At 44.4% G+C, this 24038-nt stretch overlaps 1 protein-coding gene across 2 annotated transcripts in view; it reads right to left on the reverse strand.

The window, feature by feature from the left end:
• Positions 1–23677, reverse strand: part of PAQR5 (progestin and adipoQ receptor family member 5) — a 91958-nt gene extending 68281 nt beyond the window's left edge. The window contains exon 1 of one of the 2 annotated variants that reach the window (XM_056571611.1): positions 23565–23677. The gene's annotated coding sequence lies outside the window, so the exon portion shown is untranslated. Of the gene's footprint in view, positions 1–9641; positions 9686–23564 lie in introns of those variants that run through there. The other variant, XM_056571610.1, reaches the window with a different exon arrangement.
• Between the last annotated feature and the right edge of the window lie 361 nt (positions 23678–24038).

The raw sequence follows: 24038 nt of genomic DNA on the forward strand, positions 1-24038 counted from the left end.
CAGGTAAGTTTATTCAGCAATCAGCCAACATGGGTGACAGGTGACGCGTTTTGGACACAATATGCAGCCTTAGTCATGCTATGACGCGTCACCTGTCACCCATGTTGGCTGATTGCTGAATAAACTTACCTGAATTGCTTGAAAAACTACGCTGGACTTTGCCTTGTTTTCTACATATATCCGAGACTTGGGTCCGGTCTTGTCCGTGCTGTGGTGTGGGCGAGAGGGAGAGCTGTACCTACAATACTTGGTCGCATACTCAACATAGATATGGGTGTTGTGGGGTCATTATATATGTTTTTTTTTTTTTTAGTCTTTTAAGCGTTGCTAGATCTCCAAAACACCAGGGGATAGATCCAATAGTCAAGCCACCTCCTTCAATATTCTCACTAATACCAGCAGGCAACTGTACACTGTGATTGCTGCAACCACACTTCCATCACTGTCAAGCAGCCTGTACATGCTGAGATCGCACAGATAGTTTAAAAAAGAAAAAAAAAACATCTTCCTTGCTAAGTAAAAAGAAAATCAAGAATATATATGTAATATACATACATATATGCATCATACTGTTACTGACCAAATCCTGTATACTGAGACCAATAATAACAGTGTAAAAAAAAAGTCAGCACCTTCAAAATGTCAAAATAAAATATGTGTGTTAACAGTAAGGAACAAATAATAGTACCACACTATGACTAGCACTGACTGATACCGTTAAATTGTTAAAATCCACTATGCGAAAGACCAATATTCCCACATACATTGACCATATAGTGGTAGATCTTAGTATATAGTGGTAGATCTTAGTCCATAGGGACCTATAACACTGCACACACTGATCTCCTATGCTGATCACTGGCGTGTATTAACACGCCTGTGATCAGCGTTATCGGCGCTTGACTGCTCTTGCCTGGATCTCAGGCACGGAGCAGTCATTCGCCGATCGGACACCGAGGAGGCAGGTAAGGGCCCTCCCGGTGTCCTGCAAGCTGTTCGGGAAGCCACGATTTCACCGCGGCGGTCCCGAACAGCCCGACTGAGCAGCCGGGTCACTTTCACTTTAGAAGCAGCGGTCAGCTTTGACCGCCGCTTCTAAAGGGTTAATACCGCACATCGCCGCGATCGGCGATGTGTGGTATTAGCCGCGGGTCCCGGCCGTTGATGAGCGCCGGGACCGACGCGATATGATGCGGGTTCGCGGCGCGATCCCGCTTCATATCGCGGGAGCCGGCGCAGGACGTAAATATACGTCCTGCATCGTTAAGGGGTTATCCAGGAAAAAACTTTTTTTTATATATCAACTGGCTCTAGAAAGTTAAACAGATTTGTAAATTACTTATATGAAAAAATCTCAATCCTTTCAGTACTTATGAGCTTCTGAAGTTAAGGTAGTTATTTTCTGTCTAAGTGCTCTCTGATGACGTGTCTCAGGAACCGCCCAGTTTAGAAGCAAATCCCCATAGCCGACCTCTTCTAAACTGGGCGGTTCCCGAGACACATGTCATCAGAGAGCACTTGGACAGAAAAGAACAACCTTCACTTCAGAAGCTCATAAGTACTGAAAGGATTGAGATTTTTTAATATAAGTAATTTACAAATCTGTTTAACTTTCTGGAGCCAGTTGATATAGAAAAAAAAAGTTTTTTCCTGGATAACCCCTTTAAAGACCACTCAAAAACAGGACCATGTACAAAAATATATTCTTTATTGTGGAAATAGTTCAAAAACAAGTAAAAAAATAAGAGGTATAGACATAGAAAAAGGTGGGGGCCAGGGAAGGGAGGGATACAAATCCAAACACAATAATGGCTGCATAGCAATAATAATAAATCATGGCCAGCTACCAAAATGACAATTATAGTCCAACATAGCAATGTGTGCCAAGACTAAATGATAATATATAGATACTGCAATCATACAAAAAAGTGCACAGTGAGCAATAAGTACAAAAGGAAAGGGGATGGTGCCCTGATTGAATAAAGAATAAAAGGTAGCAGATAACAGGTATGTGGAGACCCCTCGTTCCCCGGTGACCCACCAGACCTCCGACGCGTTTCGCCCAGGGGGCTTTGTCCAGGAGTGGGCTGTTTGCTGCCGCATGTGGAGGAGACGCCGGAAGGAGTCAGCCGGAAATGGCGTATATCATAACGGACTGACCGGCCATGGCAAAATGGCCGACTGCAGACAAAAGAATATGTCCACCGGGTGTGCATACATTGTTGTTAGGCTGTACACAGTAATAATGCTGATTTACATAACAGGAAGAATTCAATGGCGGACAGTATCATAGGTAAATAATGTGTAGGGGGAACAGTTATCCTGCGGCAGCACATATGAGGCAGCATAGTCATAGGAACAATACAGATTGTGCATATATAAATATATAAATGTAATACATAGATAAAAACTATATATACATTCTAAATAGAGCAGGAAGAGCAGGAATCCGACCAATCAACATCACAGGAAGGTAGGTTTCCATCTACACTACTACCGAAGTCTAAAAAATTCCCAACTACCTCGATGTACCCAGAAATTTACCTTTTTGTAAAATTGGTTACCAGGGAACTTGAGCAAATCCGTGAAACTAGATACAACAATAATTTGACTGTGAAACAGACAGGCCCTGAAAGAACTTCAAGGCCTAAAAGACGTGATCATTAAACCCTCTGACAAAGGGGGAAACGTGGTGTTATGGCCGCGCTGCATGTATGAGAAAGGACAGAACTTCTGACACTTCTTCAAAATGAAGTGGACATGGAGGTCTTGACCCCAAAACAGAGAGATGCTTTATTACCCAATGATCCTATGATTGCATCTATTTACCTGTTACCTAAGGTACACAAAAATTCGATATGTCCTCCTGGCCGTCCCATTGTGTCTGGGTGCAACAACTTATGCGAACCGTTGTGCACATATATTGACCATTTTCTTTTGCCGCTAGTGGAAACCCTGCCATTGCATCTAAAAGATACCAATGATGTTTTGAGAAAAATTTACAATATACAACTGGAAGACAACATGATTATTGCTATGTGTGATGCTGAATGCTTATATACATCCATTAGGCATCAGGATGGAATTGAGGCGGTAAGTTTTTTCTTGGCCTCTAGCTCATTACCCAAAATTACCCAAAATGTGTGCAATTTTCTTGTGAAGGCATTGTTGTTCATTTTGTCCCATAATTATTTTATATTTCGGGAGACTCTCTACCTGCAGCTGCAGGAAACGGCAATGGAGACAATTTCCATTCTTTTGACTGTCTACTTTGAGACCGGTGACCCCATTATGTCAATCTTTTCCTGGGGTTGTGGGAGAGAGGCATCTTTCTAACTAATCCTACACCTGGCATCGAGAAAGTGCAGTTTTGGGGGCGTTATGTTGACATTCTCATTATTTGGCAGTGTACTTTGGATGAGCTGGAAGGATTCATTGAAAGACTGAACTCTAACTCCATCAATGTCAAACTGTTGATGCGGGCCGTATCAGGGAGCGGAGTCGAAGGTGCCGCTGGTCTTCACCAAAGCCTGCCGCAAGACAGGATGTGCTTGCTGCGGTAGGCAACACCCAGGTCGCTACCCCCAATACGACTTGACCACACAGGTAGCTGGGCAAAGAAGGATGAGGCAGAGGCTTAGTGGGACTTAACAGAAGGTCAAGGCAGGCGGCAAAGATGCGTAGTCAAATAACATAGCGGAAGGGTCACTATACACAGGCAAGCAATAGACAGTACGGTAAGCTTAATCTCAGGCTAGGGGCACTGAAGAGCCAGCAGGGAAGAGTGGGAGGTGCAGGAACTTATAGAATAGCCTCAGGTGTAACACATAATTATGGGCATACTGGCCCTTTAAATTTAGGAGATAGGGACACGCGCGCTGGAGCTGAGAAGCAGAGGAGGAGGCAGCAGAGGAGCGTGGTAAGTGACGAGCTGGGATTCGCATGTGGGCATGTCCCGGGATGCGTATCCCAGTCCAGCGGGGAACAGGGGAGAGAGGGACAATGCGCTCGCGGCCAGTGCATGCGGCCAGAGCGCAAGGTGTTACAGTACACCCCTTTCGTCTCCCCCCTCCTCTTTCGCAGTTCAGAAATTTCCTGAGAAGGCTTCGGTTCAGGGTATTGTCCTGTGGCTCCCAAGACCTCTCCCCCGAACCGAATCCTTCCCAATCCACAAGAAAAAAGCGTTTTCCTCTGATAAACTTGGAGTCCAAGATTTCTTTAACAACAAAAATATCAGAGGTACCAGAGATGGGAGGGGGCGAGATGTCTTTTTGAGAAAAGCGGTTGTGGATGACTGGTTTCAAGAGGGAGACATGGAAGGAATTTGGGATCCGGAGAGAGGACGGCAGATGGAGAGAATAGGCCACGGAATTTAAGCGTTTCTTGATTTTATAAGGACCCAGATAGCGAGGACCCAGTTTATAACTGGGTACCTTAAAGCGGATATACTTGGATGATAACTCTGTCATCAGGAGAGAATTCGGGAGGAGAACTCCTTTTCTTGTCCGTTTGAGACGTCATACGATACGTGGCAAGAAAAATGGAGTGACGAGTCTTCTGCCAGATGATGGAGAAATTTCAACCATAGGAACTCTTAGAGGAAGAAGACAAGGGAAGGAGGCAGCCAAGGATGAAGTCTATAGACCACAAAGAAAGGTGACATCCCAGTGGATTCAGCGTGGGAAATTTATCAAAATCTGTCTAGAGGAAAAGTTGCTTCTTTTATTTTTGAAAAGGCCTCTGAAAAATGAAAGAAGTGATCTGATTGGTTGGTATGGGCAACTCAGCAAATTTTCCTCTAGACAGGTTTTGATAAATTTCCCCCAGCATGTTGAGACTATACTCGGGTGGTTGCTCTGTGAGAGGGGAGGGGTGATGCGGCACCTGAGAGGGCAGCGGGAGTCGGGAGGCCTGGACTTGTCGCCAGTGATCATTCCTCCTTCCCAGTCAGTGGAGGATGTTGAGAAGGGATCTGCACAAATACCTGGATATGCTCTGTGACTGCTGACTGACCAGCTCTGACCGTGAAGGCTGCTTCTTTAGGCCCATTGCTTTCTCACAAGATGTTTTATTTCGGGGACCATTTTTGGGGAGATAAAAATTCTGGCTTTGCAGTGTTGTACCACAATATGAAACATGGGCAGCTTTCCATCAAGGAATTGCCAGAATTTGTGCGAGAAAGGGCAGCTGTGGAGGAGGCGTATACAAAATCTATTAATGCAGGTAAGGACAGATCACAGCGGGTGTCACTTCTGACACCCGCTGCGATACTCCTGTATAAGCTATAGATGCGGGCGGTACGGCCGCATGTCTCTGGTCCCCTGCCTACTGTGATGTGAAGTTATCTTCACATCATTGATTCGTATATGCCACTGAGAGCTGTGATTGGCTGGAACCATCTGGCCAATTATAGCTCTCAGCGGGAAATATGAATCTGTGATGTGAAGAGAACGTCACATCACAGAGTACAGTGTAGGGGAGCGGAGAAGCGGCTTCTATAGATTATATAGGAGGATCGCAACAGGTGTCAGAAGTGACACCCGGGCCATCTGTCTATTAATACAAGTACTACTATTCAAAGCATGGAACAGTCTGTTCCATGCTGGGAGTAGTAGTACTACCTAAAAAATGTGAAAAAAAGTTTAAAAAAGTAAAAAAAAAAAAAACACACTTTATTAAACACATAATTAAAATACATTACTAATAAACATTTTCACAAAATTAATGATAAAAATTACATTATTTTTACAATTAAATGGCCCTTTTATACATTTTTAATATTGCCGGCTACATTTTTATGTCTTTGCCCGCCCACATAAATTGGTCCCTGTTTAAAAATAAAAATTTTGTTCTAAAAAATATAAATTTCGTTTAATACATTTTTTTCATCTCTACTGCTCCCTTTTTTTAAATTTAAATCTTTTATTTTTAGTACCCAACAAAATTCTTTAAAAAACACCAAAGGGCCCAAAAATGCAATTTCCACAGAAAGGCAAAGACACCAGAGAAAACGCAAGAAAAAAACAAAAAAACGCAGGAACAAAAAAACAAGTGTAAACTTAGCCTTAGGGGGGGATTTATCAAAACCTGTGCAGAGGAAAAGTTGCCTAGTTGCCCATCACAACCAATCAGATTCCTTCTTATATTTGTGACAAGGCCTCTACATAATGAGAGAAGCAATCTGATTGGTTGCTATGGGCAAATAGGCAACTGTTCCTCTGTACAGGTTTTGATAAATCTCCCCCTTAGGGTATGTTCACACTGAGGAATCGGGGCGGAAATCAAGCAGAAATTTTCTTCCTCAAAATATTGTTACTTTTCCACAAGAACTCACAGAGATTTCGCGCGGAATTGGCGCAGAATTCGAGCGGAATTCCACACGCGGAAATGAAAATTTCAAGCGGAGGAGAAGAGTATAATATATATATATTATCCTCTTTTTTTTCATGCGGAAATTCCGCGCCAATTCCGCACCATTTCCGCATGAAAAAAAAGAGGATAATATATATATATTATACTCTTCTCCTCCGCGTGGAAATGATTCTGACTGAAAAAAAAAAAATTAACATTGATCTCTATGGGAGAACATGTTCTTTCTTCAAGCGGAACATACTTCCTAGTCAGAATTCTCCTTGAGGAAATTCCTCAGTGTGAACTGAGGGGCAGAAATTCTGCACAGCTCTATGGGGGGTTTTCACTGCTGAATGATTTGGAGAGGAAAAAGCGAGCAGAATTCCTCTCCAATTCCTCAGTGTGAACATGCCCTTAGGCTAGGTTCAGACTACGGAATCTCCGGGCAGAAAATTTCCGCCTGGAGACTCCGAGTTTCACCTGCGCCGACTGAATTAGTCGGCGCTAGGACCGCGTGGACACTGCAGTCTCCTATAGACTGCTATGTGTTACGCTCGGATTTCCGCCTGAAGAAAGAGCAACCCCTTTCTTCAGGCGGAAATTTTCTAGCGGATTTTCAAAGCGGATTTTCCGCTTCACAAATTCCGAAGTGTGAATTTGTGAACGGAAAACCATTCTCTACACTAGACATTTTAGCAAGCGGAATTTCTGATGGAAATTTTACGTCTGAATTTCTGTCGGAAATTCCGTAGTCTGAACCTAGCCTTAGAGTCTATTTACACTACTTTCTAAACGGAATTCTGCTGCGGAAAATCCGGTGCAGCAGCCTCCCATTGTTCTCAGTGTGATTCTGCTGCACCATTCACCAAATTCGGAATTTGTGTGGCGGATGTTCCACTGCAGAAATTCTGGATTCCATGTTCATTCTTTCGGTGGAATCTGCTCAGAAATGCATTGCCGTCTATGGAGAAAGCACATTATCGAGAGGTCTTAGGCTGGAATTCACCAATTTTGCCGCATGGAGTTTTTTTTGGCCAAAAAAACGCTGTGGCCAGATGTTAGCTGTAAATCAATGAGAAATAGAAAAATTATTTTTTCACTTTGGGTTTTTCAGTTTGGCTTTTTTTTGTTATCCTTTTGGCGTCTTTTCACTCTTTTTCAGCTCCTTGGTGGTTTCGCAAAATCAAAGCATCTTGAGCCTATGGCGTTTTTTTCCCTGAAATTGTGGCATTTTTCTCACATAGAAGTCTATGGGAGTAAAAAAAAACGCCATGTTGGTTTTAACTTTGGCGTTTTTTATTATTAAGTTATAGTGTTACCTTTTTAATACCATTTCTTAGGGGACCATTAAAAAAAAATAATAATAAAAAAGATACAGTAGTAATGTAAAAAAAATTGTATTTAATGAAATGTATCTTTTTTAATAACAACATTTTTAAACAGGGATCAATTTGTGTGTGCGGTCAGGGCACTAAAAATGTAGCCGACAATAATAAAAATGTAGTGTGTGTGGTTTTCACTTTTTTTCTTTATTTTTTTTAATTTTTTAGGTAGTACTACTCCCAGCATGAAACACACTGTTCCATGATGGGAGTAGTAGTTACCTGTACTGATTGACAGATCGCCCCGGTTCCGTTGCGATCCTCCTTTATAATGTATAGATGCGGGCGGCCGCTCTTCTATGGTCCCCTGCACTGACGTATATATACACATATTCATATTTCCCACAGAGTGTTGTGATTGGCCAGATGGTTTGAGCCAATCACAAGTCTCTGTGGGAAATATGAATAGGTGTATAGATACGTCAGTGCAGGGGACCATAGAAGAGCGGCCGCATCTATACATTATACAGGAGGATCACAGCAGGTGTCAGGAGTGACATCCGCTGTGATCTTTCCTTAACTGCAGGTACTACAGCTCCCAACATGGAGCGCACTCTGCTCCATGCTGGGAGCTGTAGTATCTGCACTAATAGACAGATCTCAACAGGTGTCAGAAGTTACACTCGCTGCGATCTGTCTATTAATGCAGGTACTACAGCTCCCAGCATGGAGCATAGTGTGCTCCATGTTGGGAGTAGTAGTACCTGCATTTAAGGACAGATCACAGCAGGTGTCACTCCTGACACCCGATGCGATCGTCCTGTCTATTGCAGAGATGCGGAGCGGCTTTCTCCTGCGCTCGCATCTCTGCTCTGTACTCCGGCCAGTGACGTGAATAGAACATCACTCATTCATATTTCCCTCTGAGAGCGGTGATTGGCTGCAACCATCCGGCCAATCCCCACTCTGGGCGCAAAATATGAATGAGTGATGTTCTATTCACATCACTGGCCGGAGTACAGAGCAGAGATGTGAGCGCTGTATAGAGCCGCTCCACATCTCTGCTGTATTATGGACGATTGCATTGGGGGTCAGGAGTGACCCCCCCCCCGGGCGATATGTCTATTAGTACATGTACTACTCCCATCATGGAACAGTCTGCTCCATGCTGGGAGTAGTAGTAGTACTAACTAAAAAATTTAAAAAAAAGAGAGAAAAAGTGAAACACACACACTTTATAAAAAATTTCGTGAAATTTCTTTTTCCCCATCCCTACTGCCTCTTTTTTTTTTTGGTACCCAACAAATTAAAAAAAAAAAATAAATAAAAATAAAAAAATAAAGCATTTTACACTTAAATGCAAAAACGCCAGAAAAAAACTTAGGAGATTGCACTGGCGTTTTTTTTCAGTGAAAAAAACACTGGAAAAAAAACCAAGTGGAATCTTAGCCTTAGTACTGGCTTGTTCTGCTAGTGCCTGCTACAGATAAAATCTTCATAAACTCTTCACCTGGAATATCTCAGGGCAGAAATTCTGCAGTGTGAATGAGCCAACATAATCTTCTTGCAGAAAAGGTGTGTTCACTTGTTCAGGTTTTTAGATACAGTTTTTCATTTCAAGGCTGAAAATGGATTTTAGAAAGAGAATTCTCAGTCTTTTTTTATTTCTACAAGTGTCCTTCATTTAGGATCTATTCCCAGCTTTGGATTCAAAAACTGCGTAAAAAAACCTGAACATGGGAACACGCCCTTATTACCAACTAGTAAACAGTTTAAGAGTGCATTCACACACATGTATCTTCTGCTGCAGATTTTGCCACCCAATGAAGTAAGTGGGCACCAAAATCTACAGCAGCAAATCTGCAGCAAAAATATGCATGTGAGAACATACCCCTAACCAGAAAGCTGTGACTCCACATTGTAAGACACAACAACATACATGGAAGTATATACTGAATGGACACTCACATGAGCCCTGATGGAGATCTCATGAACGACTAGAGGGCTGCTGAACTGTCCTGAGCCAAACCACGCCCCTGGTCTGATTGGCCAATTAGACAGAAGGACATTAGGAGGTGGCAAATTAAACAGAAGATCTATCAAACCTTGTGCAAACGAAGGTATCAGGTTGTTTCTGTAGTGGGGCCCATTACGGGAGGTGTTACCTCCTTCAGCGTCCCCAGGGCCCCCTGCATTAGTTTCCCCATTGTAAATATGTTGTACTGTATAAAATGTGTTCACACGGCCGTCTGTCCCCGTTTTTTTGTTTCGGTTTTGTTCTTGCAGGCTGTAAACTGATTAACCCCTTAAGGACCAGGACCATTTTCACCTTAAGAACGAGGCCAATTTTATTTTTCCATTTTTGTTTTTCCTCCTCGCCTTCTAAAATCCATAACTCTTTTATATTTCCATCTACAGACCCATATAAGGGCTTGTTTTTTGCGTGACCAATTGTACTTTGTAATGAAACCTCTCATTTTACCATAAAATGTACGGCGAACCCCCCCCAAAAAATTTTTTAGGGAGGAAATTTAAATGAAAACCAAAATTTTGCACATTTTGGAGGGTTTGGTTTTCACACTGTACCATTTACGGTAAAAATGACATGTGTTCTTTATTCTGTGGGTCAATATGATTAAAATTATACCCATGAATAGATACTTTTATATTTTTTGTACCGCTTAAAAAAAATCTAAAACTTTTTGTACAAAATCAGTAATCTAAAATCTCCCTATTTTTGACCACCTATAACTTTTTCATTTTTCCATATATAGGGCGGTATGAGGGCTCATTTTTTGCGCCGTCATCTGTACCTTTTATCGATACCACATTTGCATATATTAAACTTTTATATTTTTTTTAATTAATTTTTATTTATAAAAAATAAAAAATAAAAATGTTTACGTTTACGCCGTTCACCGTATGGGATCATTAACATTATATTTTGATAGTTTGGACATTTACGCACGCGCTGATACCAAATATGTTTATAAAAAAAATTACGCTTTTTGGGGGTACAATGGAAAAAACTGACAATTTTCATTTTTATTGGGGGAGCGGATTTTTCACTCTTTTTTTACTTTTTATTTTTAAATTTTTCAACTTTTTTTTTACACTTTTTATGTCCCCATAACGGACTATCAATAGCAATCATTTGATTGCTAATACTGTTCAGTGCTATGCATAGGACATAGCACTGATCAGTATTATTGGCTCTCTCCTGCTCTGGTCTGCTCGATCTCAGACCAGAGCAAAAGACGCCGGGAAACGGACGGAGGCAGGTGAGGGGACCTCCGTCCGCCATTACAGATGATCGGATCCCCGCAGCAGCATCTATTTTACGATGCGCATTGCCGCAGATGTCGTGATCAGCACAGATCACGGCATCTGAGGGGTTAATGGCGGACATCCGCGCGATCGCGGATGTCGGCCATTACCGGCGGGTCCCCGGCTGCTGTGTATGCCGTGTATGATGCGAGCACCACTCCAATGCTCACGGTCATACACAGGACGTAAATGTAAGTCTTGGTGTGCGAAGTACCGCCAAACCAGGACGTACATTTACGTCCGTGGTCATTAAGGTGTTAAAAACAGTTTTAAAAAATCCCATTCATGTCAATGGGATTTTTTTTACAATCCGTTTACATCCGTTTGTACCCATCTGCACTCATTTCCGTTTTTTTTATGACGGCAGAGAAAACGGCACATGCATTTTTTTTCTTCTGTCAAAAAAACGTGAGAAAAAACTAATACAGTAAATTTAACATTGAAGTCTATGAAAAACAGATGAGCCTTTAACCCCTTGGGGACAAAGCCCATTACGACCTTAAAGGGGTACTCCGCTCCTAGACATCTTATCCCCTATCCAAAGGATAGGGGATAAGATGTCAGATCGCCACGGTCCCGCTGCTGGGGACCCCTGGGATCCCCGCTGCGGCACTGCGCCATCATTACGGCACAGAGCGAGTTTGCTCTGTGCGTAATGACAGGCGATACAGGGGACGGAGCAGTGTGACGTCATGGCTCCGCCCCTCGTGACATCACGGCCCGTCCCCTTAATGCAAGTCTATGGGAGGGGGCATGACGACCGCCACACCCCTTCCCATAGACTTGTATTGAATGGGACGGGCCGTGACATCACGAGGGGCGGAGCTGTGATGTAACAAATCTCCGGCCCCTGTATTGCCCGTCATTACGTATAGAGCGAACTCGCTCTGTGCAGTGATGATAGTGCAGCGCCGCAGCGGGGATCCCAGGGCTCCCCAGCAGCGGGACCGCGGCGATCTGACATCTTATCCCCTATCCTTTGGATAGGGGATAATATGTCTAGGGGCGGAGTACCCCTTTAAGGACCAGAGCATTTTTTCCTAATCTGACTACTCCACTGTCACTTTAAGTAGTAGTCCAGTGGTGACTCAGTGGTTAACAACTTATCCCCTATTATAAGGATAGGGGATAAGTTGCAGATCGCGGGGGGGTCCGAACGCTGGGGCCCCCCGCGATCTCCTGTACGGAGCCCCGACAGCCCGCGTGAAAGGGGCGTGTCGACCTCCACACGGAGCGGCGTCCGACACGCCCCCTCAATACAACTCTATGGCAGAGCCGAAGCGCTGCCTTCGGCAATCTCCGGCTCTGCCATTGAGATGTATTGAGGGGGCGTGTCGGCCGCCGCTTCGTGCGGGGGTCGACACCCGCTATCTGGCCGAAGAGCCTGGCCCCTGTACAGAGAGATCGCAGGGGGCCCCAGCGGTCGGACCCCCCGCGATCTCAAGTTTTTCACCACTGGACTACCCCTTTAAGCATTAATAACTCTGGGATGCTTTTACTTATGAATTGTATTCCGAGATAGTTTTTTTGTGACATATTCTACTTTATGTTAGTGGTAAATTTTCATTGATCCTTTCATCATTTCTTGGTGAAAAATTCCAAAATGTAATGAAAATTTTCACACTTTTGCATTTTTCAAACTTTGAAGCTCTCTGCTTGTGAGGAAAGTGGACATACCAAATAAATGATATATTGATTCATATATACTATGGTGGAAATGTAACCATGCAACCGTAGATCCCAAAGTCCGTGCACAGAATTTATCAAGAGCCGTGCGCCTTGATAAATAAAGCGCACAATAGAGGTCTAAGTTGGTCTATAATGATGCGGGAAATAGACAGCTTTGGTAAATCCCCCCAATATGTCTACTTTATGTTTGCATCATAAAGTTGACATGTTTTTACTTTTTGAAGACATCAGAGGGCTTCAAAGTTATAGCAGCAATTTTCAAAGTTTTCATTTAAATTTCAAAATCTGAATTTTTCAGGGAACAGTTCAGTTTTGAAGTGAATTTGATGGTCTTTATGTTAGAAATACCCCATAATGGACCACATTATGAAAACTGCACCCTCAACGTATTCAAAATGACATTCAGAAAGTTTGTTAACCCTTTAGGTGTTTCACAGGAATAACAGCAAAGTGGAGGCGAAAATTGTAAATATTCATTTTTTACACTAACATGTTCTTGTAGAGACATATTTTGAATTTTTACAAGGGGTAAAAGGAGAAAATGCCCCCCCCCCCCCCCCCCCCCCATTTGTCTTGAGTAAGGAAATACCTTATATGTGTATGTCAAGTGTTCGGCGGGCGCAGTAGAGGGCTCAGAAGGGAAGGAGCGACAATGGCATTTTGGAGAGCGAATTTTGCTGAAATGGTTTTTGGTGGGCATGTCACATTTAGGAAGTCCCTATGGTGCTAGAACAGCAAAACACCCCACATGGCATACTATTTGGGAAACTACACCCCACAAGGCACATAACAATGGGTACCTTGAGCCTTAACACCCCACAGGTGTTTGACGAATTTTCAATAAATTTGGACGTGAAAATGAAAAACTTTTTTTCACTAAAATACTGGTGTTACCCCAAATTTTTCATTTTTACAAGGGGTAATAGGTAAAATGTCCCAAAAATTTGCAACCCCATTTCTCTCGAGTAAGGAAATATCTCATATGTGGATGTAAAGTGCTCTGTGGGTCCACTAGAGGGCTCAGAAGGAAAGGAGCAACAGTGGGATTTTGGAGGGACATTATGTAAGGGGTGTAGTTTCCAAAAATGTGGGTGTTTTTTTTATTTTATTTTTGGTATTTATGTCAGAACCGCTGTAACCAGCAGCCACCTCTATGCAAATCACCAGTTTAGGCCTCAAATGTACATAGTTCACTCTCACTCCTGAGCCGTGTTTTGCACCCGAGGAGCATTATACGTCCACATATGGGGGATTTCCGTACTCAGGATTTCCGTACAATTTTTTTCCTTTTGCCTCTTAAGAAAATGAAAAGTATGAGGCAACACCATCATGATAGTGTAACAATTTTTTAACACCAACATGCTGGTGTAGATCCCAACTTTACCTTTTCATAAGGGGTAATAGGAGAAAAAGACCCCAAAATTTGTAACTCAATTTCTACCGAGTACGGAAATACCCCATATGTGGCTCTAAACTGTTGCCTTGAAATACGACAGGGCTCAGGAGTGAGCGAGCACCATGAACATTTGAGACCTAAATTAAAGTTTTGCATAAGGACCTCCGCCTGCAAAAAATACCATACGGCAGTGTTTTCCAAACAGGGTGCCTCCAGCTTTTGAAGACCTCTCAACATGCCTGGACAGTCAATTGCTGTCTGGCAATGATGGGAGTCGTTATTTTGCAACAGCTGGAGGCTCCATTTAGGAAACAGTGCTATATGAGACGTTTTTCAATTTTATTGGGGGGGGGGGGGGGTTGGGGTAACTGTGTAGGGGTATGTGTATATGTAGTGCTTGACTTTTTATTTTATGTTAGTGCAGTGTAGTGTAGTGTTTTTAGGGTACAATCACATGGGCGATGGTTCACAGCGAGTTTCCTGCTGGGCGTTTGAGCTGCAGAGGAAACTCACTGTAAAACCCCTCCCGTGTGAATGTACCCTGTACATTGACATTGGGGGTGGGGTGGATTAAACCTCCAGCTTTTGCAAAACTACAACTCCCAGTATGCACTGACAGACCATCCATGCTGGGAGTTGGAGACACACTGATGGGGAAACATTGAGTTAGGGTCTGTTACATAACTCAGTGTTTCTGCACAGGTGTATATCCAGCTGTTGCAAAACTACAACTCCCAGCATGCATGGTCTGTCAGTGCATGCTGGGAGTTGTAGTTTTGCAACAGCTGGAGGCAAAAGTTAGGTAACAGACCCTAACTCAGTGTTTCCCCATCAGTGTGTCTCCAGCTGTTGCAAAACTACAACTCCCAGCATGCCCTGACAGCTGAAGGGCAGGCTGGGAGTTGTAGTTATGCAACAGCTGGAGGAGCACAGTTTGGAGACCACTGTGTAGTGGTCTCCAAACTGTGGTCCTACAGATGTTTCAAAACTACAAATCCCAGCATGCCCAGACTGTCCAGGCATGTTGGGAATTGTAGTTTGGCAACATCTGAAGTGCCATGGACAATCTGGGCATGCTGAAAATTGTAGTTTTGCAGCATCTGGAGGGCTACAGTTTGGAGACCACTGTATAGTGGTCTCCAAACTGTGGCCCTTTAGAGGTTGCAAAACTACAACTCCCAGCATGCCCAGACTGTCCAGGCATGCTTGAAGTTGTAGTTCTGCAACATCTGGAGAGCCAGATATTGCAGAACTACAACTCCCAGCATGCCTGGACAGTCTGGGCATGCTGGGAGTTGTAGTTTTGCAACATCTGAAGCATCACAGTTTGTAGCCCTCCACATGTTGCCAAAGGCTGTCTGTGCATGCTGGGAGTTGTAGTTTTGAAACTTCTAGGGGGGCACAGTTGAAGGTCACTCACCTCAATCTTCTGACTGTGGCCCGCCTGCGCTGTCCCCGCTGGTCACATGCGCAGCTGCCGGCATTTCCGACAGTCATATGCACTGCTGTCGCCGCTCCCGCTTGCTGCCACTGTAGCCAGGTACCCCCGCAGCCAGCCAACCATCACAATGGCAACCCCGCTCTGCCCGGACTTCCAGGGGCAGGCAGAGCGGGGATTATGACTTTTGACCCCACGACCCTCCTACCATTGATCAGTCAGCCCTGACCTACCAATGGCAGGGGATAGGAGGAGGTGGCACCCCTGCCACCTCGCTCCTATCCTTCAGGATGATCGGCACTGTCTCTGAAAGCGCCGATCACTGTTATTTTTTGGGCGATCAGGTCACCAGTGACCCGATCAGATGGAAAAAGCTGTGATTTGACTGTTAGAATTGATCGGCAAATCACAGCGATCGCCGACAAGGAGGGATCTAAGGACCCCCGTGAGACAGCCGTGAGAACGCAGCCTAAGAGTTATTCCATGTGATATACTATGTGCTTGTTACCCAGGAGGTACCAGTGACCAGGTGATCCCAAGGGTGACCTATGGGCTTCCTGCTAGTCTCCCCCATATAAGCCCTGGGTGGAGCTAGCTTCTCTCTCTTGGAGCTTAGAGCTCTTGTTGCTGAGGTCCAGTGCAGTCGGGCATAGTGTGTGTGTCCAGAGTATTGGAGGCCTCAACTCAAGTCCTGCAGCCACAGTCAAGTGCAAGTAAGCTAAACCTGCAGCTTTGTCCATCATCAGTCAAGTCAGTCTCTGTCAAAGTGTCTAGCAACCTGGCCTGCACTAAATTATTCAGTCCTACTACAAGTCCCAGCAAGCCCTTAAGGTCTCTGAGTCACTGGTCACCTCCTTGGTAGGGTTGCCACCCTGCCGGTATTTTACCGGCACAGCCGGTATTTTCATCTACATTCCGGGCTGTGCCGGTAAGTTTGGATGAAAAATACCGGCCATGCTATGGCCGGTATTTTTCATTCACTGACAGGGGCGGACGGAGCAGCATCCCCAGAAAAGCACTTCTTTCATGACCGGCCGTACAATGCCCAGGTCTAACACCAGCAGCCTGTGACAGGGAGAGCTCCGTGCGATGACAGGAAGAGATTGTACAGTGCTGGGGAGGGGGCGTGCACCTCCTGTCTCCTCTCTCCCCCTCCCCCGCCTTCTCTCTGCCCCGTGCAGTCTTACAACCCTCCATAGGCAGAGCAGGGAGGGGAGAGGAGGAGAGGCCTTGTATCCTGTCTCCCTCTGTGAGTGAGTGTCTGTGTATATATGTGTCTGTGTTTACATGTGTGTGTGCATGTGTGTCTGTGTATATGTGTGTCTGTGTATATATAGGTGTGTGTGTGTGTGTATATAGGTGTGTGTGTGGGGGGGGGGGGGGGGAGCTGCCTAATCTGGGAGACAACTATGCTCGTAATCTGGGGGACAACTATAGTGATCTGGGGGACAACTATAGTGATCTGGGGGACAACTATAGTGATCTGGGGGACAGCTATAGTGATCTGGGGGACAACTATAGTGATCTGGGGGACAACTATACTGATCTGGGGGACAACTATACTGATCTGGGGGACAACTATACTGATCTGGGGGACAACTATGCTCCTAATCTGGGGGACAACTATGCTCCTAATCTGGGGGACAACTATGCTCCTAATCTGGGGGACAACTATGCTCCTAATCTGGGGGACAACTATGCTCCTAATCTGGGGGACAACTATACTGATCTGGGGGACAACTATACTGATCTGGGGGACAACTATACTGATCTGGGGGACAACTATACTGATCTGGGGGACAACTATGCTCCTAATCTGGGGGACAACTATGCTCCTAATCTGGGGGACAACTATGCTCCTAATCTGGGGGACAACTATGCTCCTAATCTGGGGGACAACTATGCTCCTCATCTGGGGGACAACTATGCTCCTAATCTGGGGGACAACTATGCTCCTAATCTGGGGGACAACTATACTGATCTGGGGGACAACTATACTGATCTGGGGGACAACTATACTGATCTGGGGGACAACTATACTGATCTGGGGGACAACTATGCTCCTAATCTGGGGGACAACTATACTGATCTGGGGGACAACTATGCTCCTAATCTGGGGGACAACTATACTGATCTGGGGGACAACTATACTGATCTGGGGGACAACTATACTGATCTGGGGGACAACTATACTGATCTGGGGGACAACTATGCTCCTTATCTGGGGGACAACTATACTGATCTGGGGGACAACTATACTGATCTGGGGGACAACTATGCTCCTAATCTGGGGGACAACTATGCTGATCTGGAGGACAACTATACTGATCTGGGGGACAACTATGCTCCTAATCTGGGGGACAACTATGCTGATCTGGGGGACAACTATACTGATCTGGGGGACAACTATGCTCGTAATCTGGGGGACAACTATGCTCCTAATCTGGGTTACATCTATGCTGCCTAATCTGGGGGACAACTATGCTGCCTAATCTGGGGGACAACTATGCTGCCTAATCTGGGGGACAACTATGCTGCCTAATCTGGGGGACAACTATGCTGCCTAATCTGGGGGACAACTATGCTGCCTAATCTGGGGGACAACTATGCTGCCTAATCTGGGGGACAACTATGCTGCCTAATCTGGGGGACAGCTATGCTGCCTAATCTGGGGGACAGCTATGCTCCTAATCTGGGGGACAGCTATGCTGCCTAATCTGGGGGACAGCTATGCTCCTAATCTGGGGGACATCTATGCTGCCTACTCTGGGGGACAGCTATGCTCCTAATCTGGGGGACAGCTATGCTCCTAATCTGGGGGACATCTATGCTGCCTAATCTGGGGGACAACTATGCTCCTAATCTGGGGGACAACTGTGCTCCTAATCTGGGGGACAACTATGCTGCCTGATCTGGGGGACATCTATGCTGCCTAATCTGGGGGACAACTACCCGGCCCTCCACAATATTTTTAGTTTCTCATGTGGCCCCATGGGATAAATAATTGCCCACCCCATTCCTCCTCAACCCCGGACATTCCTTAACCTGGAGCCGCCCGGGGAAAGGAGAAAGTGAAGACAAGAGACTGGTGAGACCTCTCTGCTAAATTGTGTATTTAATGCAGTGTTTCTCACCCAGGGTGCCTCCAGCTGTTGCAAAACTATTACTCCCAGCATGCCCAGACAGCCTTTGGCTGTCCGGGCATGCTGGGAGTTGTAGTTTTGCAATAGCTGGAGGCACCCTGGTTGGGAAACACTGATTTAATGTTTTAATGTGTGAAACTATCTGCTGCGCTCTGTATCTAATCCTGTCATGTGTGATACTGTCTGCTGAGCCTGTATATCCAAATCTGTCATGTGGGATATGAGCCTGTGTATCTAATCCTGTCATGTGCGATACTGCCTGATGAGCCTGTGTATCTAATCCTGTCATGTGCGATACTGTCTGCTGAGCCTGTGTATCTAATCCTGTCATGTGTGATACTGTGAGCTGAGCCTGTGTATCTAATCCTGTCATGTGTGATACTGTCTGCTGAGCCTGTATATCCACATCTGTCATGTGGGATACTATCTGCTGAGCCTGTGTATCTAATCCTGTCATGTGTGATACTGTCTGATTAGCCTGTTTATCTGACGTTGCGCAGGGGGATGTCACTCGTCATCAGAGAGAGCCAGCGTTGCTGTCGCGCACCACCACTACCGCCGCCGCTGGAATAAATAGGGTTTTGGTAGGTATTCTCTAAATGTAAATTTTTTGTGCGATATAGGAAAATTCCCCCCACATATATATTGTATCCCTCCAATCCCCTATGCCATTTCTTAAACCCCCCTCCCATCCCCCGTGCCATTTCTTAAACCCCTGATCCCTCAGCAATCTGGCCCCTCCCCTTTTGTAGCTCCACCCCCCACATAGCCACACCCATGACCGGTATTTTTCTGAGGGAAAGGTGGCAACCCTACTCCTTGGGCCCTGGCTGAACTGTATAGACTTTACCCTCAGTAAAGCTACCATTATCCGTAACTTGGCGTTGGAGTCTTTATTGCCCCCGTGCCTAGCCCAAGATCTAGCGGTATACCTTCTGTTGGTTTTAGGCTAAACCATGCCCTGGCGTCACGAATACAAGGGGTTAATGCCATCTGCCCTCTAGGGTAACAACATCTGCCCTGCACCTCACACCCCGCCACCACATTTCTTTCATTAAAAAAATAAAAATAAATAAAAAGCCTGAGAAAAACGAAAGCTGGAATCTGATTGGTTGCTATGAGCAACTGCTTCACTGTTCCTCAGCTCAAGATTTAATAATCTCCCATGAAATGTATGAAAACAAGTGAAAGCAGATCAGGTTGTTTGACCTAGACAATACCCCTTTTTGATGCCCGTAGGAACCAGTCAGAGTATTTCTGAAACATTTGTTGGAATCTAATTGGTTGCTCTGGGCAGCTCCTCTACTTCTGCATTTTTGGGGGGCATTTTTGTTGCCCTGGTGGCTTTGTTTTACATTATGGTATAAACTGACGCATATATTGTGGGATAAAATTAAAAAAATAAAATAAAATAATAATAATAATACCCACCTGCCACTATCCCCCACTGGTTCCTGTTTTTTCTTGGGCTAGGTTCACACTGCATTAGTGACTCCACCAAAAACAGGATGCCGGCGTATACTGTAACGGAGAGCAGTGGACGCCATTCATGTCAGTGGCCCTGACTTAAAATGGTTGGAAAATACTCAACAGCAAATATACAGCAAAATACTGCACGAGTGACCCTACCCCTCAGGATAAGCTGTGCTGTGTGTGTTCTATTCCTGGCCATTTTATAACTTGAATATGGTAATTGTCATCATTTTTACTGCTCTGCAGACTTCATCAGTAGGGCAGGGCCCACACGGTGGACTTTCTAAGTGTCTGCCTGCTATTCTTTTTGATTGGTGACTTTGAAAAGGCCTCTGAAAAATGAAAGAAGCGATCTGATTGGTTGCTATGGGCAACTTTTCCTCTGGACAGGTTTTGATAAATCCCCCGCCGAAAGTTTTTCTGTTCTTTTTATTCGCATATCCGCAACAATTCGGTGTGGAATTGCTATTGCTAAATTTTATGCAGCATATGCCCGTTACCTAAGGGTAAGTTTAGACGGGTGGATTTACAGCAGATTTTACGCTGCGGATCTGCCGCTGAAGGACCTCTGTATGCTCCCTTTACATGTGCCTACTTGGAGCGGCAATACGCCGCTACATGCAAACACACTGAAGCGATGTGCGAGTCGCCACGCATGCACGGTGTACTCACACACATTGTGGCTGCTCCCTCTGCTCTATGAGCTAAGCCGAGAGCTGCCGCGATGTGTGAGTATACTGCGCATGCGTGGGGTGACTCGCACATCGCAGTATGTCTGCTTGTAGCGAGCGGCTATTAACCCTTTAGATCGCCACTGGCAAAGTTGCGGACATTTAAACCATCCCTGATGGTGTAGTGAGGCGGATCGCCCCCTCCGCAACATAAATGTCCAAACTATGAAAATATAATGTTAATTAAACTGCATGGTCAATGGCATACACGTAAAAAAAATGCCAAAATTCAAAATTCCGTATTTTTGGTATAAAAAATATATTAAAAAATGTATAAAAACTGATCAAAAAGTTCCATCAAAACAATGGTACCGATAAAAACTTCAGATCACGCCGCAAAAAATGAACTCTCATACCGCCCCATATATGGAAAAATAAAAAAGTTATAGGGGTCAGAAGATGACAATTTTACACATAATAATTTTGGTGCATGTAGTTATAATTTTTTTAAAGTAGTAAAATAGAATAAAACCTATATAAATTTGGCATTCTTGTAACTGTATGGACCTACAGAATAAAGATATGGTGTCATTTTACTGAAAAGTGTACTGCATAGAATCGGAAGCCCCCACAAGTTACAAAATGGCGTTTTCTTTACAATTTTGCCCCACAAATATTTTTTTTCTGGCTTCGCCGTAAATTTTCTGGGGAAATGACTGATGCAATTATAAAGTACAATTGGTCTGTATTTGCAAAATTTTAAGCGTTATCATTTTTAGAAGGTGATGAGGAAAAAACAAAAGTGCAAAAACAGAAAAACCCTGCACCCTTAAGGGGTTAATCTATGTTCCCTAAATAGTTAATAAGCACCTATGTTTTCTAATGTAATGTGTATATATTGTTATGTTCCTTTAAATACTGTTGTCATGTATTGTAACCAAGGAAGGTACCAGTGACCATGTGACCTATAGAGTGACCTATGGGACCCCTCCAGAGTCCCCCACATAAAAACAATGGGAGGAGCTAGTTCAGTCTCTTGAGTTCCAGTCTAAGCTAAGCTGAGCTACAGTGAAGTCTAGTCCTGAGAGAAAGAGTGTCTGGTGTCCTGAGGAGGCCCAAAGCCTACCATGCAGCCATGCATCCACAAGTCCGCTACCCCACAGGTGAACGTCAAAACCTGGTAAGTTACATACAGGGCCAAGCCTGTCAAGAGCAGTCTGTATACAGTCAGCGTGGGCAGCAAATTGTCCAAATCCACTATAAGTCCCAGGGAGCCATAGAGTCTCTGAAGTCACTGGTCACCTCCTTGGACCTAACTGAGCTGTAAAAGACTATTCCATCTGTCTACCTCAGTAAAGCTGCCCTTGATCCGTAACTTGGCGTCAGAGTCATTATTGCCCCTGTGCCTAGCCCAGGATCCAGCGGTATACCTTTGGGTGGTGAAGAGGTTAAACCATGACCTGGCATCACGAATACAAGGGGTTAATGCCATCTGCCCCTAGGGTAATAATTTCTGCCCTCATCACACCCTCACCACACTTGTAAACCAAAATAACCAATGGGTCCAAAACACGGAATTACACAAAATACTGAGCCAAAAACTGTTGCAAATCCTCAGATGTGAGAGAGTAAGTCAGCAGAATATTTGACGCAAATATGGTCTCCTTTAGAGAATGGAGGTTTATGGATACATATGCCACCTTGTAACCTTTTAGATGTGGACTTGGGAAGGCAATGGACCTTGAGTAGATGATGGACCTTTGCATTGCTTCTAGGAAAGCTCTGTATATATGGCACTCCTGTTAACAGGAGCAGCGAACCTCATTTACTTCTATGGCTGAACAGAGTCACCTAGTGACTCCATCCAGGACGTAAGTGATATTTAAAAAGCGCAATAGCCTCCATCATGAGTCCACCTAAAATGGCGGATACATCCCAGATGGAGTCACTAGAGGTGACTCTGTTCGGCCACAGCAGGGAATGGGGTCCGCTGCTCCCGTTAACATTATACGTCAGTATCCCGTTTACAGTGGGATCCCGACGGATATGATTAATGGGAGCAGGAACATAGTGTGATCGTACCCTTACTAGTTTGATAAGTTGCTTGACTCCTTTTTGTAAGACATGTTCTAGATTTGTTTTTGCAACCAGAAATGAAATGCAGTTCACTTGGTTAACATTAGGTGGCAGCAAAAATCAAGTCATCACAATGGGGGGCATTTATCATCGTCTTTAAAGCAGTTTTTGCGTGTAGATTTGTCTCACATGTGGCACAGCGCTGCATCTCAGGCTATTTTTTGCGCCTTTTTGGTGTACAGACCAGCTGTTACAGGTTAGTCTTATGCAGTGGTAATACATTTATCAACTGAAACTTTTTGTGAAAAGTCACAAAAAAGGTGCAAAACCACTGAAAAGTCTCCAAACTTCACCAGCCCAGACTTACCGTAGCTTAGCTTTTTGGTGTATGTGAAGAGAGAAATTTCAGAAAATGTGACCCGAACCAAATTTATCAAAGCCCCATGACCATTTAATAAATGTGGTGCTCCTACACATTACCAGCACACAAAAAAAAAAGGTGTAGAAAAATGCTTCACTTACACCTACAATGATAAATACCCCCAATGTACTTATAGAGGGACATTTACAAATGTTAGCTGTAGGATCCGGTTTCCCTGACAAAAATATATATTTTTCTTTTTGGCCAATTTGGGCCAAATTTACTATAAAGTTTCACAGACTTAATAAATACGGCACCTTTTGAATTTGACCTTGGCTTTTGCGGTCTCCGGCCACGATGAAAAGGTTGCCTCGACATGGAATGAATTTGTGGCTTGTGTAAGGTCGATGCCAGACAGTGGTAGATCCAGCAGAACTATACACCCTTTGTATCTCCTTTTCTTTGTGAATCCACTTCTGGCTTTTGCCCAAAAAAAAAACCAACTAAAAACATTTAATGGGTTGTCCAGTGAAAATTAACTTATCCCTTATCCACAGGATAGAGGGTATTTGACCATGGGGGTATATGACCACTGAGACCCCCAGCAATTTCTAAAGCGGGACCCAGAGAGTGTGCTGTAGGTGGCATGGGCTCCATTTATTTGTACGGGAGCACTAGAGATGCCCAAGTGCTGTATTAGGGCATTTTTGATGCTTCCATTCTGTCTGTCTCTATGTGTTTGTCTCTGTGTCTCTCTCTCTGTGTATCTGTCTGTCTCTGTTTGTGTCTGT

Source organism: Hyla sarda, chromosome 4, assembly GCF_029499605.1.
Source record: "Hyla sarda isolate aHylSar1 chromosome 4, aHylSar1.hap1, whole genome shotgun sequence".
Taxonomy (NCBI): Eukaryota; Metazoa; Chordata; class Amphibia; order Anura; family Hylidae; genus Hyla; species Hyla sarda.